The 14,306-nt window shown below is 29.7% G+C and overlaps 1 protein-coding gene across 1 annotated transcript in view; it reads left to right on the top strand.

Annotated features, from left to right (window-relative positions):
* The first annotated feature begins 4,434 nt into the window (after positions 1-4,434).
* The window catches only part of LOC103568437 (ras-related protein Rab-37), a 68,853-nt gene continuing 58,981 nt past the window's right edge, over positions 4,435-14,306 (top strand). The window contains exon 1 of the mRNA XM_008545292.1: positions 4,435-4,699. The gene's annotated coding sequence lies outside the window, so the exon portion shown is untranslated. The remainder of the gene's footprint in view (positions 4,700-14,306) is intronic.

Genomic DNA, 14,306 nt, shown 5'->3' on the forward strand with positions numbered 1-14,306 from the left:
ACCATACTCTTATATACTATTGTATTGAATACCATGTGGCGTTTTCTACTATGCTTTATAGTGTATAACACCATAAGTATAACACTACACACCATACTTACCCTCTAATAATGAATTAGTGAAATTTACTGCGAATTATTGAATAGTCACTATTTATGCACCTATAAGTTTACCACTAATTCAATCAGTGGTATATTTATAGTTGGTTCCCAGTGAAAATTCACTCATTCGTACTGAATTTCACTAATTTACTTTTAGAGAGTATGATACTCAATGCGATAGTGTATATAAGTATGTTGATAAATGTCATACATTTCTCTCCGTGTGACTCCACCATATTTTTTAGGGCTAGCAGGCTACAATTCAATTCATCTAAATCCGTTTAAGCTACGGTTCAGTAAAGCTTCATTCACAAAAAAAAAAGATATCTGGGCGCAAGAAATGTTTTGTATTATGAATTGAAGACAGACATTTTTTTAAGGCGAGTAAAATTTTTTCGTAAATAAATTATTTTTTTCTGTGTAGTTTCAACGAGTGCCGAAACTTTTCGTCATCGAGTGTTACGAAAAACAAAACTATGCTAATTTTAACGATATCTTTTACCCTGACATCCTAATACTGTGTTAATTATTTAGAGGTTAGTTATGTTAGGAATCCCATTAATGATGACAGCTACCAACCCGTAAGTGGCTCGCTCTTGTATTAACTAAACGCGTTTGACGAAGCGATAAGTTGCTATAATGGCAATATTTGTTTCTCATATGCAGAATGAACATGTTTTAACATTACCTAGCGTAAGACAGGTCTCGTGAACTTGATCACTGACCAGGTGTGGGTTCAAATCCTAGTGAAAGCCGAAAGAATTTTTCACACACAAAAAAAAAGCTGTGAGGTCTTTCGGACCTGAGATTCGTTTCGTCGCCGACCTATGCACATCCTTCATTTTAATAAAACTCCGTCTGCACAACATGCTGATATTCTACATAACTTTCTCAAAACAAAAACTAAAGCCAAATACACAACAACTTGGACTAAAACAGTTCAAGCCATTAAATAAAAAGTGAAGTCAAGTGAAGTAACATAGCCTATGTAGTATACAGTTACGTTCAGTTTCAACAGTAAACGTCTATGTGACAACTTGCCCATAAGTAAATGACTGGAGAAGATTCTCATACGTACAGAATTAAAAAAAAAAAAAGATAATTAACTAGGAAGCTATTTTGAGTAAAAACTGTTCATATATAATCTTCCAACAACCAAGATGGGTTGCTCTTTAAAACTGAATCAGTGAAAATTAGTGAATACTCACTATTTGCTAGTGAATTACGCTAATTCACTTTTAGAGGGTATTTTTATTTTACCAAAATAATTACTTATAAGTATGTACTTTAATTTATTCTGGAAAACCATATTATTTTTTTAAATACAAGGTTGCATTGACGAGAAAACTAGTAACCGTTTTTTTTTTCTCGAATAGACAAATCGATATCCCATCACATCAGCCCTTGGTTTCCCTCCTATCCAGAGTTCATTGACATCCGCTGAGAATCTCGCGGCGTACCGCGGAGAACTCACGATTATCTATCTGCACGTGGCTTCTTTCAGTGTGCCTGTGTTCTGTGCTATACTCATGAATCGTGACTTAACTCAAGTTCCCATTTTCATCTTGAACAAAACATAAGAAAAAACATTATAAATATAAATGTTGAAACAAAACAATAATAATTTATATTTCTAACTGTAATAAAACCTCCAGTATTAATAACTGTAATCTTAAGTAAATTGTCCTTGAATTCAATCACGGAGCATTAGATTAAATTACTATATCAATTCCATTGAAATTGAAAAGATAAACTTTCTCATCTTCATGTTACTCTAATACTTACAAAGCCTTCTCCTCGTTTCTTCCATAAATGGCTTGCGGATCTCTCCTTTGCACCCAACTGACGCTTCTCACGAGAATTCACCGTCTCTTACTGTACTAAAATATATATATAGCATATAAAGAGTGGAGTGGAGTCACTCCCGGTACAGACAAGGGACTTACAGAACCGAAAAAAAAAAAAAACAACCGAGGATAGAAAGAGATGAAATAAAACGCCGTATACTGGATTACAGAAAGTGACGTTATATATAATTTAGTGTGGGTAAGCGTACGGCTCAAACTATATAAATATATATATGTGTAATATAATATCGTAGAGACGCAAACACTGACGCCACCTGCGTTACGGCGTTACCATATAAAAATATCATGTTATCCTGATTACATGGGCGGCGAGACGCAGACGTGCAAGATGGCGCGTCGTTTTATAATAAATGAGTAACGCAGACGCCGTCGTAGCTGTTAACCGCTTATGTATCAAGAATCTACGATTTACATTCCATCAAAGAGGTAGAAAATTTAAACAGCATTGTGTATTCTCTTCTTGGTTCTGTCTTTAATTTCCCCGGAGAATGTATCAGGATATTCCGCTCAACTGCTTTATGTTTTTACACACGTATTACTAAAATACACCTCTTCGTACAGTTCGGTGCTGAACATCAGCTAGAAAATATATCAGGAGCAAAAAAAATATTTATTAGTATTATTTTACTAATGAAGACTTTTCAATAGTAATTTGACGTAAGTATTAATGAACTGTCACCAAATTGGTAGTTATAGTTGATTATTATTAAAATACGGTGTAATTATGGTTAATAAGGTTTTTTATTATTGAAATTTCAGCGAATCGTAACCGTTATAAAGCAATATCAGGAGACAAATACCTTCTTATATTGTTGAGTGAGTATGGTCAGATTGGACGAACGATTAGGGGAATTCTTAGTAACGAGGGGAAAAAGATCAGGAGATCCGAGGGCGGGGACCGAATTTTACTTCTTCGAATAAATACCTCCTGTAATGATTGAAAACATTTTTTGTTACTTAGTGGCATTCAATTTTTAGAAACTTTTGACACTAAATTAATCATTTTAAAGTTTTGATTTTTGAAGATGTTCTGATTACCATTGTTGGCTTCGACAGACGTCTAAAGAGAAAAATTTTCCATAGTTCGATGTTCTTTTGAAAAAACGCTTTGTTCGTTTATGAAAAATCCGACTGTTTGTTGATTTAAACAGTTGCTACAGATTAGTTTTAACCTATATTGAAGCTTAATGTACAGACGCCATTTCTACGGGTATCAGGAGCTGCTTTTTCCGATCAAGAGCTCGACGAAGCTTCTCGAACATTCTGAAGTCCACAAATTAATTTATGATATTCTAAAGTAGTTTTGCTGATAGATTTTTGTAACTAAACAATAAATATTCTATTTTATAAACAAATTTATCGATGGGTTACTGTAATTGTTTAAAAACAACTTGTTCAATTATTAAGAATGTCATATATTATGTAGATGGAAAATATTTAGTGCAAAGGCTGATTGTTATTAATTTCCCAAATGGAAAACGGAAATTAAAAATTACATGTTTTATACGATGGCAAAAAACGGGTAACGAACAAAGACTTTACGTAACGCAAAGCACAGTTGCCATCTTGCGTTGAGCTTGCGAAGCTGCTGGATCAGATTGTATAATCGCGCAGGTCAAAATCATTAAACCGCCCACATATATATTTCTTTTTCACTTCAACTATAACTATCCTTATCACACGCTAAATTCACATTTTCCCTCAATATACCCCTCAGAGGGTTGGTAATTTAACGTCACGGAGTGTGATTTTATCGGCTGCAAAGTTATATTATCTTCACTCTGTGCTGTATATTCTGTTGCCAATACTTCACGGAAGGGTTACCATGGCTCTGCTTTGCTATCCAAGATAACAGTTTATAAAGTTTTTAAATAACTCTTTAAAAACTTTCAACAAAAATTACAATGATTCTTTGTTTTGAATATTATACTTTAAAAATTCAATTGTCATAATAATAGAAAAATTTTTATTTTATGTTTGATCAATAAACTGTGACATTGATAAATATTTAACGATCAATTAGTATAAAAATAACACTCGGCTAAATTATACGTCACGCGTGGGAATTTTCCAATTGTACGAAACGAAAGTCTATTGATTTTAAAAATTGATTTTACCATTGCTGGACATATACTTTATTGTATCGTAAAATAACTAAAGAAACTTTTTTCAAAGAAAAGAAAATATTATATTTTGAAAATTAATTTATAATATATATTATATATATCATATGTATAACAATAAAATGTAGATTGTTTCAATTGATAATGAAATTAATTTCCCGCCAATTAGACACGTGTACAATCGATGACGAAATCTGATGACGTCACTGAACAGTGACGTAGCAACGACGATATCGAGTTGTACAGAGAAATTTATAAAATTGCGCATGCCCGCGAATTCGTCCTTCGTATATTGTGTGAATATAAAGATAGAATAACCCGCAAGCTTCAGTAGTACGAAAGCTTATAATAAATTTATTTTATAATAAAACAAAGACATGTTTTGTGGCTATTGTTGTTTAATGAGCTTACAAACTTAAGATTTAAATTGCTTTGTTGTGATATTATATTATTGTTTAAGTTTAACTGTTAAATTTATAGACAATTGAACAAACATTACAGTGTTACTTGTGAGTGGGTTTAGTGTCACGTGATCAATTTCAGAGAAGGAAAGCAATATAGTAGACCTCGACCTATATTTAAATATTTTATAAAATACAACATTTAGGTAAATATTTTTATGTAATTTAAAGTTCATTTAAATTATAAAAAAAATTTGATGAAAATTTATAAACAAATTAAAATTTTTAAAATTATTCTGAAGCTTTTAATAAATAGGCAGAGGTTAAAAGTTTTATCAGGGTTATACATTTACAGTAACGTTATAATAAAAAGGTTATATAGTTATGCATCAGATTAGTTACTTTGTGTGTAGATCCACGATTCTTTGCATTATTATCATGCTGCGAGTGACGTTCATGTAGCGGTATATATAATAGGGAATAAAAAAGAGGAATGGGGGAATCCCATCGATCCAATTTTACATTGATGAGCATGCCGACAGAGTTTTATTGGATCAACGTGTGGTAGAATAATAAAACCCCGTGTTTGCGGTTCGAAAAACAGTTTGAGGGGTATATCTAATTGCTGTTGTAGTTTAATCTATTTTTATTCTGTTATCTCAGGATTTATGTTCATTTATTCATATAAACTACATACTATATATACTGTATTAACCTGTTGAATAAAGTTTTTAAACAAACAACATTTACTATGTTAATTTAATTCAAATTTTATGCTGCTCTATTAATTTATTCAAAAGTCTGATATTATATATATTTTGACGAATAAAAAATTACGAAATTATATTTTCTTTGGTTGAGTTAATTAATTTTTTCTGTCAATACTTTTAAATGCCAATAACTATTTTAAATTTGTTAGTCTCGATAGAATTTGGGCCACTGAGCCTCAGTTTGCAAGTCTTGACCTAAGAGTTTGCCAATCCTCGACTCCAGAGCCTCAATTTAATAGTCTTGGCCCAAGAGTTTGTCAATCTTATTGAAACGCCATGAGCAATCTATAAATATTTAATACACCGTGAAGCATTTTTTAAGTGACTACAATAAACTATAGTTTTGTTTATGGCCTTAAATATGGATCATATTTAATGTGTGATAAAAATTTTAACTCCAAATAAAACACTTGACTATAGAGTATACAAACCAATTTCGGATCAATCTCAGATTTCTACAAGCCGGTGAATTGAAAACATTTAACCCCTTCGTTTAAGATTATGAAGAATATTTATTTCAGTTTTGTTGACATACATTTGTATGCTATTGCTAATAACTTTGATTAATTAATAATGATATTCCTAGTCAGGGAAACGGATAATGTTAATGTCATATATGAGATATGAGATATGCTACACGCTGAAAAAAAAGTGGTAATACTTGCCATCCGAACGAAGTAACTATTCCTATTTGTATATTTTAATGATTCTCATTTTTTTATGTTAACTATCACTATCGAAAATGGTAAGCATTCGTATCTAGATAGTAACCATTCCTATCCGTGATGATAATCATTACTATCTTAGAAGGTAAAATTAAAATTAATACGAGAAACGAATAGCTAACATAAGCGCGTGATAATAATTATCGCATACACGATGGTAATCATTCCCTATCGCAAGATGGTAATAGTTAGCATTTTTTTTTTCAGCGTGTAATATGCATCATTATATAGACTTCAATAAGCTGCCTTTAATTTTAAAACCAAGTGTGTAGTCGAGTCAAATAATACTGAACTGCTATAAGCAAACTATAGATGTTTAACACACCGTGAAATGTGTTTTGAGTGGCTACAATGCAAAAAACTATAGTTTTATTACTTATCCCGAGTTAAAATTTTAGCCCTCATTTCACACTATTTTTGGGTCTTGCTCTTCATTCAATCCTCAAAATAGCAGAGTGAGCCTCATCATGTCTTTAATGAAAGTTACTCACCATCATTTCATACTATAAAACCTCCTTCGACTAAACTGAATCTCATTTCAAACCCATAAACCTCATTTCGTATTCAAAGAACCCAGGCGCGATGTTTTAAATAGTAATATGCATTTTCCAGTATAAGTACTGCAAGACATTTAATGTATAGTTAAAATAATACACTTGGTTTCAGAGTGTTCAAGTGACTAATCGAACTTGAAATTAATGATTTTTGAACATAAGCAGTAAGTTGAAAACAATATCTAACAGATGAGTATTGTGGGGTATTAAAACTTGAAACTTCGATGCAAGTAATTATTATTAAAATATACATATAATTTGAATGAAAGGTGTTTCAAAACAAAATGTGACACGCGGCTCGACTAGCTAACTTTCCATTGTAAGAATTCTTGTTGTTTCTTCCCTTATCACATAATATATTATCGTTTTTGTATGTAAGCAAGTGAAATCTATAATAATCTAATCACATTCATTGATAACACAAGGTAGTGTTGTCAATCAACTTTAGTTTACTAAACCTTTCTATCTTTAGTTAAAATATTTAGCGTCAAAATTATCGGCCTGAAATATAGACAAAAGCACGTCATCAATCGTTACGAATCTAATATAGTTAAGCATAGACATTTTATTAAAGAAAACATCTCAAGCTCAGAGTTTTTAGCGTTTTCTGAAATCTTAACTAAAGTCTAAAACTTATTATTTTTGCAAATTATGATTTAAGTAGTCTAAGAATAATTTTGAAATTTTCGTCTACTGTATGAATGCAACAAGAATAGTTCCGTTTCATTTCAAGGAAATCCCTGAGTTGGAAAACGAGGTTTCACCTAAAAGTTTTCTCTTTTACTTTCAACTTACGTCAAAGTTGGTCGAAGCACTGTACTTTTGGTCAACGCTAATGACGCAAAATTTGGAAGAAAGAATATAACAGAAAATATTTTTGATCTGACGTGCATATATAGACAACGCCCGAAATTTAAATTAGACGTCATAACCTGATTTATTGTATGAACATTTATTATTTAAAAATTGTCATTCAAAAAACAATATTTTTACCGTCACTTATTTTGTTCCATGTAAAAGGTAGACGTTATAAAATTTATATCGAAAAAATTTATAACATTACATTATGGTACGTAACTCATTACTATATTATACATTAAATGAAGAAAATACTACATTATTTAGTAACTTCATTATAAGCAAAGTATTATAAAAGAAAATTCCATTAAATATTTAGTACACGTCAAACTATTCAAGCCTTTGATTACACGCTGATTTAATCCCGCGCGTGCTACACTAACGTATTAATTATCTCTCACCATCAAAGTTCAAAGCCGTGTATCAAGGATTATACATGTATATGTATATAATTTACTTTATGTATTTTCTGTTCTAGAATTCGAATATAAGCCTTTTCGAGAGGTGAATTTTCCAATAAATCCTTGACTCTGAGACCCAGTATCATCAAATATAGCGTGTAAGGGTCGACAATAGGTACATACGCATTGTACACCACACATGTAAACGAACATATGTATATATGTGATCACAATCTGTAACTGCACTCTTTACATACACATATTACTGCGTTTATATTCTATACTATGCTATGGACATGTGTGTGATATATTGTACGGTGGCTGCATATAATATCTAGGTATTGGTGTGTGTATATATGTATGTATATATATATTTAATAGTGTTGGTGGTTGCTTGCTTGGTTGATGCTCGTGGGCGGGCGACTCAGCTAAATATAGAGAGCGCTTTGATGGCGAGCTCCATACGCTTGCAAGGGACGAAAGAGAAAAGGAAACTATATAATGATAGCTATAGTTATAGTAGATTTAACTGAAGCTTTATGTTGCCGCTTCATGCTGCAGTCATGCATTTGAAGCTCGTTAGCCTTTTTTGTCATTGATCTCTTGACATATATCTATAATATATCGGCCTATATCTATGAATTGTTTTTATTCAAGATAAATATTTTATTTATTTTAGATTAAAACATTTTTTTTCAAATAAAATGTTTATTACTTAGCAATAAATTTTTCGTATAAATTAAATATATATAAGTTTTTGCGATAAATTTCGGTTTGACGTATGAGAGTAAAGGCTGCTAAATTTCAGCACCTGAAATGAATTATATTACTTATTTTTCTGGACTACGAGAAGTTTTGCTGCTGACATTTATAAAAGACTGTGGGATTTTCATTTGAAATCTGTGCGGGAAATTATTATGAAAGTCAAGTTTCTATGCGAGAGACTGATGAGTTATGTCGGAGCAAGGCTTTTTCAAAAAGATTTCTTTTGTATGTTAAATGGAGATAAAATTTAAAGGGGAAATAATTAATTAACTCGAGTTATTTAGTCAAATTCAGGCATATTAAAAAATTATAATGTATAAGAGTTTTATAATTTAATATAAATTGATATTCAAAAATATAAGGGTTAAAAATTAAAGGTTTTTTAAGAAATTTATATTTTGCTTTTGTTTCTAATTCGATTAAACTTGGTCCTGAAAAAATAATACTTTGATTTTTTTTTTCTTAAAAAATTTGTCAATAATTGAGGTCTGAAATTATCAGGATCTTAGAACTTCCATTGTAAACTGTAAAAAATCGCTAATGACTTTAGAGTGCGGGTATTATATAGAAAACTATTATATTTTATATGTATACACATCCTATATCCGGGATAATGTCCAAGTGGTTGGGTGCGTATAATATTCTCTATCTTTTAGTCAGCTTATTCAATATAGATCATCTTCGAGTTAATCCAAAAAGTTTATTAGCCATTGGAACTGGTCCACATTAAAGATCGATTGGTCCAAAATTGATTGAAAACTCCTAATTCCAACTAATTTTCTTTGTTTTTTTTTTTTTTTTTTTTTTGAATCCGTCATAACCTACGTGTCGAATCAGTTTCTAAACATTGTCGAATTTTTTTTCTTAATAAGCCCTTTCATTCGTCACTAAACAATGCATTTTAAATTACACCACATTCGTGATAATTAAAAAAAACTTTCAAAATACGTTGACCGCATATTTAATTTCGGAACTGGAAAAATATGAATACATTTTTATTTGTTTTACTATAACTTTTTGTTTAAATGTTTATTTTATGCATAAATAAAACCAAATAATAGAGCAACAGGAATATTTGTTTCTTTTTTATTTTTTTTTTTTAATTTATTGTGTGCAATACTTTTTATGCACGGTATATTTTGTATGCGTATACAAAATTTAATAGAATTGTTTTCGTTGATTGTAATTGTATATGTTTCTTCTTCTTCATAAACACATTGATAGTATTCATATGTTAATTTTTCGTCAAAACAATTTTCTTTTATAATATATGCAGTAAATATAATATTGAACTTTGATGTGTTTATATAAACGTCTCTTTCAGTAACCATCGGTGATTTATTATGGCCTTGCATGGTAAAAACGAACTATTGAAAGTATACAATATATTCTAATATTTCACGTAAAACAATAAAGTGGTATTACATTCAATACATAATATATATAACACAGGCAGATTTTCTGTCGATGGGTCAATTTGCATTTTAGTCTATATATAGAATATAGTCGCATTTATAATTTTAAAATTGAACAAAACAGCATGAATGTATTGTACCATGATTACAATAAATACTTGACTAAAATATTTAATATCCATCGGTATCCATAGAAGTCAATACCGGCAAAGTTCCATAAGGGCTATTTCATAGTTACATCCTATGAGCAATCCTCATTGAAACCCCATTAAGGGGTCCGTATCTAAAAAAAACTGCCCAAAACGAAATGATGATAATAATAAGAATGAATTTATTAAAGTACAGAATTTTCGTTGTCAGTTGAATATGCGTAAAGATTACTTTTCAACAATTCTATTCTATTTTCAGTTTCCTTACATATTTCTAGAACATTATTGTCAATTGATATAATTAGCGAATAACAAGAGAAAAAATTGAGTACAAATAAATGCACTATTTTGCACAGTCAACTACAATATTTAAGAGATATGAACAGTAAAATATTTATTTAAAAAATATAACTAACAAATAACTTACATACTCTTCCTCAGTTTTGGACTGGATATTCAATTTTTTATCATTTTTTGTAATTTACGGCAATTTGGTAAGTCATATGGACCTGGCATGTATTTACAAAATGTCTTCTTATAATATAATCTGTTCTTTGTTGTTTTCATTAAATTAGGTGTATCAGAGCTATTAGCTGTATAAATAAACCAGTCAATGATTGAAACATAAACACTAAACCATGATTCGCTTTTTCTGTTAACGTTTTTTTTTTTTTTTGTTTATATATCATCTTTTCCAACATCCGGGAGTCTGAAAAAATTAGTTTTGAATCAACATCCATCTTTATTTGGATTATTTTCTGTATATTTCGAAAAAACTTTAAAAAAAGCCTGATCAAATTCACATGATATTGGAATTTTGGGTAATTGCCTAAAAAAAATAAATAAGTAAATAATTTTGATAATAAACATACTATATAATACTTTAGTATACAACTAGAATATAAAACATTATTAAATATTATTAAACATTAAGAATTACTTGCTGACAGTGCTTGGACATGGAAGTAGCAAAATGTTCTTGTCTCGTATGAATTTGAATGTTGTTAGAGATTTCATGTGTAGTGTGACATGCAAATAACATCATCCAGTCTTCCGAATTACAATCTTTTCAATGACGTTTTGTTATGGTTCAGGAATTTTTTCAACGTTTTCGGTTAGAGCATTATTTAATACATCGGAACTTATCTTTGACACTTTTTTATAACATGTAGCTATCGAAGTTTTAATTTGTTATTTGACTTTTGAAGAAAATCATTTTGTTCTTTTACTCTGAAAAAACTTTTTTTAATTTTATGAAAGGTTTTTTGATTTCGAACTTGTTTAATACCTGTATTACTCGCAGATTGTCTTTTCTGAAGTTTACTTCTTTTGACGCGTTTAGTTGAGAGTAAAATTGGGAACTGCGCGCGCACGCCGTAACGCCAATCCGATACCATGAAGTTAGCCACTAAATATGTTTAAAAGTGTATATTTATTTTACTGACTAAAGTATTCTCTTGAAATGAAATCCTCGAAAGTCAATACATTGTTATTTTCACTAATGTCAACAAAAGATTTTTGTGATGTCCTCGCTTCCATCACATTTATTGAATCAGTGGGTAAGAAATTTGGTTAGAATTGATTATTCATGTTTTCATGTTTTTCTTCATGATTTTTTTTAACTTTCTGCTAAAAAAATTCGAAATTTCCAAAAAAAAGGGTAAGTTATTGGTTTCGGTCCGATTTCCAAAAACCGAGGTTTCAACAGATTTTGAGGTCCCAGGAAGCTATTCTGATTATTTTCAGGTGGGTGTCTATGTATGCATGTACGAACATGCATGAACATACGTATGTAAATATTCCATTACTTTTGAACGGATGAATCGATTAAAGGCGAAGTTAAAGTTGTCGTCAAGGTTAATGTTAAAGTCGTTTTGACTTCAACTATAACCTTGAATAACTTTTGAAGGAGTGAATTTTGCCATAGATGTTAATAGACTTTTCTGTAGAGCATTTAATTTCCTTTAAGAATTTTTATTTGCTTTTTTTTGGATACTGATTTTTACATGAATTATTCCAAAGTTGAAAAATCAAATTGTAAAAACATATCGATGTTCAAGGCATGATTATATGGAAACGGTTTATTATTTGACGAAAAATTTCAATCAAAGCTTTTTTGTAGAGCATTGGATTTCCTTCGAGTAATGTATTCAAGTCAATTTCGTTTATCTCGATGGCTGCGGGAAGTTATGAGACAAAAACCCACTCAGTAAAAAATTGCGATGATAGACCTCTTAATATTAATATTAAGAGCTCAAATTTTCACAGTAATTTTTTTTTGTCATTTCAAATAATATTTTCAATATACTTAGAAGAAAAAAAAATCATCAATTTTTTAACCCCAGTCTAGTGAATATAGGGAATTCTAACATTTCAACCAATAAATTTTATAAAAGGTGTTATAAATTTTTAATGTTTAACTTACGATTTTTAACGTTAAAATATTGATTTTTCCTGTATAGACAATAAATTTGAATATTTATTCTATAATTATTAATACATTTTAATAAACAATGATAAAGAATTACTATTTGGAATGATAGTAATTACTGAACACTTTATCATTATACTAATTGTCGTTTCTCAATTTATGTATTTCATTTTTGTCCCTGTAGAGTTTCAATGTTATTTAGTAAGTGTGTTAATTACGACTACATGTAAGTATGCATACTTGATTTTAAAGTTTATCGTAGAAAATGTTTATTATTCGCTTTATACTAAAAAATTATCATTCATTTATTTTACTTACTTTTAGTGTCGAAGATTAGCTTAATTATCTGTAGAAAATAAGCTTTCAAACGCCAATGACGTAGATAGCAAACCTATTTATGGGATAAAATCTTATTACGCTGAAGTAAAAAGTTCTCATCACGAGATTATAGAATTTGGTGTTGGAAATTTCACCACGAGTAAAAATCCAATATATGTATAGAATTTATAGTTTATCAATAAATAAAATGTAATAAATTCATAGTAACAATATAATAACTTTTTTTACTCTTTTAAAATTTTTACAAATAGGACAATTTTGCATAGTATTTTGATCACGAAAATAACAGAGAAATATTATCACCAGTTTGTTAATTTTTATATATACTTTCATATATTTCTATATTTTTTATACATTATCACCTAGTTTTTTTTTGTTATTTATGTGAAAAATTCCATAACATGTTTCACGATTGAATTATGAGTTTATTAATTCAAAACTGATCTACCTCACATTTGCTCTCGTATAATATTTAACATTTCCTTTGATCTAGCGTATGTGTATCACCTAACAATTAAATATAGAGTAAAAGTGACTAACTAATGAAAGAAATTTAAAAAGACTAATTGAGCAAGAAACTATACGAATTATTTTGTTTGACTTTTTCATTTCCCTATTTGTTTATTTTTTTACATTGTTTTATTTTTATTCTTTCTTTCTCTATCTCCCTCTCTCAATATATATATATATATATATATATATATATATATATATATATATATATATTTTTTTTTTATATATGGCTTAGTCTCTATCTCTATCGGCTTTTCTTTTAGCGTTCACGGCTGGACTGGCCTTTGTCCCTTTTGAATTTATCCCATCGTGCAAAAGTGAGTAAAGAGTAGAGTAGAGAAGAGTATACGTCGCCCGGAAATGCCGATAATCCTAGATACCGACAGGCGGTCGATCCCATCCGAGCCCTGGGAATATCGACAGCGTTTGTATTAACGTTTCCGATGTTCATAAACGTGATACTCGATGTGTTTTGTGGCTGGTAGTTAGCAATATCGGCTATCAAATGATCGATTGATGCCAGTATGTCACTTGATTCTCACAATATAGAATTAGAGACCAAATATATATATGTATAAATATAATACCGCCAATTGACATTATATATCACTTGCACTGTATGTATGAGTAAAGTTATCATTGGCATTTTAGAATATAAACAATATTTTTTTATGATTGATATAAATAATGCAGTCTAAAAATATATATAGTTTTGCAGTAATGCAGACAATTTTTAATATGTCAACGAGCGATGATCGATAAAGCATTATAGAGTTTTATAATAATAATGTATTATTACCATTTTATATATTCATTTCAAAATAAAATAAATCGTTTGTCTTCTTCGATTCATCTCTTGTGAATAAATTCTCTAACAACCATCGATCTTTTTA

Source organism: Microplitis demolitor, chromosome 2 (genome assembly GCF_026212275.2).
Source record: "Microplitis demolitor isolate Queensland-Clemson2020A chromosome 2, iyMicDemo2.1a, whole genome shotgun sequence".
NCBI lineage: Eukaryota > Metazoa > Arthropoda > Insecta > Hymenoptera > Braconidae > Microplitis > Microplitis demolitor.